Below are 3,712 nucleotides of genomic sequence, written 5' to 3'. Positions count from 1 at the left end.
GCAGTCTATCACAGTGCAATCCGTTTTATCACCAAAGCCCCATATACTACCCACCATTGCGACCTGTACGCTCTCGTTGGCTGGCCCTCGCTTCATACTCGTCGCCAAACCCACTGGCTCCATGTCATCTACAAGACCGTGCTAGGTAAAGTCCCCCCTTATCTCAGCTCGCTGGTCACCATAGCATCTCCCACCTGTAGCACACGCTCCAGCAGGTATATCTCTCTAGTCACCCCCAAAACCAATTCTTTCTTTGGCCGCCTCTCCTTCCAGTTCTCTGCTGCCAATGACTGGAACGAACTACAAAAATCTCTGAAACTGGAAACACTTATCTCCCTCACTAGCTTTAAGCACCAACTGTTAGAGCAGCTCACAGATTACTGCACCTGTACATAGCCCACCTATAATTTAGCCCAAACAACTACCTCTTTCCCAACTGTATTTAATTTTTATTTATTTATTTATTTTGCTCCTTTGCACCCCATTATTTTTTATTTCTACTTTGCACATTCTTCCATTGCAAAACTACCATTCCAGTATTTTACTTGCTATATTGTATTTACTTTGCCATCATGGCCTTTTTTGCCTTTACCTCCCTTCTCACCTCATTTGCTCACATTGTATATAGACTTGTTTATACTGCATTATTGACTGTATGTTTGTTTTTACTCCATGTGTAACTCTGTGTCGTTTTATCTGTCAAACTGCTTTGCTTTATCTTGGCCAGGTCGCAATTGTAAATGAGAACTTGTTCTCAACTTGCCTACCTGGTTAAATAAAGGTAAAATAAAATAAATAAAAACTGAACAGGAATGAGAAGCATTTTATAGGGTACTATTGGTCCAGTAGATGGTCAGTCACATCTAGTTGCTTGCAAGCACAGATATCTTTGCTGCAACAAGTCTGCAAGATCTACAAGTACAGTAGATCCAGACATATCCCATGACGGAATGAAATTATTCCCGTTGAGGTGTCGAAAGATGGCGGACACGGATGATGAAGTGGATTCTGAATCAAGGAGAATGGTAGAATCAACGAGAATTGGTGGTAGAATCCAGGAGAATTGGTGGTAGAATCAAGGAGAATTGGTGGTAGAATCAAGGAGAATTGGTGGTAGAATACAGGAGAATTGGTGGTAGAATCCAGGAGAATTGGTGGTAGAATCAAGGAGAATTGGTGGTAGAATCAAGGAGAATTGGTAGTAGAATCAAAGAGAATTGGTGGTAGAATCAACAAGAATTGGTGGTAGAATCAACAAGAATGGTAGAATCAAGGTGAATTGGTGGTAGAATCAAGGAGAATTGGTGGTAGAATCAAGGAGAATTGGTGTTAGAATCAAGGAGAATTGGTGGTAGAATCAAGGAGAATTGGTGGTAGAATCAAGGAAAATTGGTGGTAGAATCAAGGAGAATTGGTGGTAGAATCAAGGAGAATTGGTACTAGAATCAAGGAGAATGGTAGAATCAAGGAGAATTGGTGGTAGAATCAAGGAGAATGGTAGAATCAAGGAGAATTGGTGGTAGAATCAAGGAGAATTGGTAGTAGAATCAAGGAGAATGGTAGAATCAACGAGAATTGGTGGTAGAATCAAGGAGAATTGGTGGTAGAATCAAGGAGAATGGTAGAATCAAGAAGAATTGGTGGTAGAATCAAGGAGAATTGGTGGTAGAATCAAGGAGAATTGGTGGTAGAATCAAGGAGAATTGGTGGTAGAATCAAGGAGAATTGGTGGTAGAATCAAGGAGAATTGGTGGTAGAATCAAGGAGAATTGGTGGTAGAATCAAGGAGAATTGGTAGTAGAATCAAGGAGAATTGGTGGTAGAATCAAGGAGAATGGTAGAATCAAGGAGAATTGGTGGTAGAATCAAGGAGAATGGTAGAATCAAGGAGAATGGTAGAATCAAGGAGGATTGGTGGTAGAATCAAGGAGAATTGGTGGTAGAATCAAGGAGAATTGGTGGTAGAATCAAGGAGAATTGGTGGTAGAATCAAGGAAAATTGGTGGTAGAATCAAGGAGAATTGGTGGTAGAATCAAGAAGAATTGGTGGTAGAATCAAGGAGAATTGGTAGTAGAATCAAGGAGAATTGGTGGTAGAATCAAGGAGAATTGGTGGTAGAATCAAGGAGAATTGGTGGTAGAATCAAGGAGAATGGTAGAATCAAGGAGAATTGGTGGTAGAATCAAGGAGAATTGGTGGTAGAATCAAGGAGAATTGGTGGAAGAATCAAGGAGAATTGGTGGTAGAATCAAGGAGAATCGGTGGTAGAATCAAGGAGAATTGGTGGTAGAATCAAGGAGAATTGGTAGTAGTATCAATGAGAATTGGTAGTAGAATCAAGGAGAATTGGTGGTAGAATCAAGGAGAATTGGTAGTAGAATCAAGGACAATTGGTGGTAGAATCAAGGAGAATGGTAGAATCAAGGAGAATTGGTGGTAGAATCAAGGAGAATTGGTAGTAGAATCCAGGAGAATTGGTGGTAGAATCAAGGAGAATTGGTGGTAGAATCAAGGAGAATTGGTGGTAGAATCAAGGAGAATTGGTGGTAGAATCAAGGAGAATTGGAAAATTGTCCAAAATAATAGAAAATGGAGCAAAATAGTATACAGTGATGAGAATGTCACTTGGTATCTTGTAGGAGTAAGGTTTGTTAATGAGAAGCAGCTCATCGAATTACCAATCTTGAGGAATCCATTTGAGATCAGAAGAAATGTGTGTTGCGTCTCACCCAATTTGATAAGTTTGAAGTATCGTGTGTGTCTCTTAGGAACAGGGCACCCTTCAAGGGGGTTATATCTGGCGTCTCGTGGGAAGTTGATGTTGAATAGATTAATCATGTGGTGAATGAAGAACAAGTGAAGAGTCTATCTGTTCTTTAGTTGTTTTTATATGGAGTCTCTCCCTACTCATGTGCAGTTATGGTATATTAACTACAGTGTCAGGGTATTTATCCAAAGACCAATGCAGTGTGATCATTGTAAAGCATTTGGTCGTGTTTCAAGTGTTTGCAGGAGGGAGAAGTCGAGATGTCCAAGTTGTGGAAAAGATCATATCATGTGTTATAAAAGTGATGAAAATGTGACATGTTGCAATTGTGGTGGGAACCATGAAGCTACGTCTTTCAAATGCCCCACAAGGATGAAAGAGAATGAGGAGTCCAAAATCAGGCCTGTCCAGAGCATTTCATATGCAGCAACTGTTAAATGGGTTGAAGGTTTGAATCATGCACCTGAAAAGCCCATGGTGGTGGACAGGCCTTCACTGCAGGCTGCAGGGGTTGCCTTTCACCAGCAGGATCCTGATATTTTAAAGGTTAAGAAGGTGGATTTTGTGGTCTTTATAGCTATGGGGATTAATGGCACTGCCAAGGTGGTGAGAAGGTCCAGGAAGATAGAAATCATTGTGGATGCGGCGGAGAGGTTCCTGGGGCTGAAAGATTCCTCGGTGAAGGATTTACATGGAATATTGTCACAAGGAGTACCACTCTCTCAAGTCATAGAGCCTGAGAAAGAAGATATGAATATTTGAAATAATGAATAAATTTGAGTTTTGTTTTGTTAATGTACTATTTTTATTTGGCTGGATTAAGTTGGTTTCGCTATTACGTATGAATTTTCTTTCTATCTTGTTTTGGTTTCAACCCGTCCATTTGGTGGCGGCAATACACGTTTTGGGGTTGTAGTCCTCCATAAAACCCACAGAAGAAAAAA

The sequence above is a fragment of the Oncorhynchus kisutch genome, linkage group LG25, assembly GCF_002021735.2.
Source record: "Oncorhynchus kisutch isolate 150728-3 linkage group LG25, Okis_V2, whole genome shotgun sequence".
Lineage (NCBI taxonomy): Eukaryota > Metazoa > Chordata > Actinopteri > Salmoniformes > Salmonidae > Oncorhynchus > Oncorhynchus kisutch.
Note: the sequence above shows the minus strand (reverse complement) of the source record.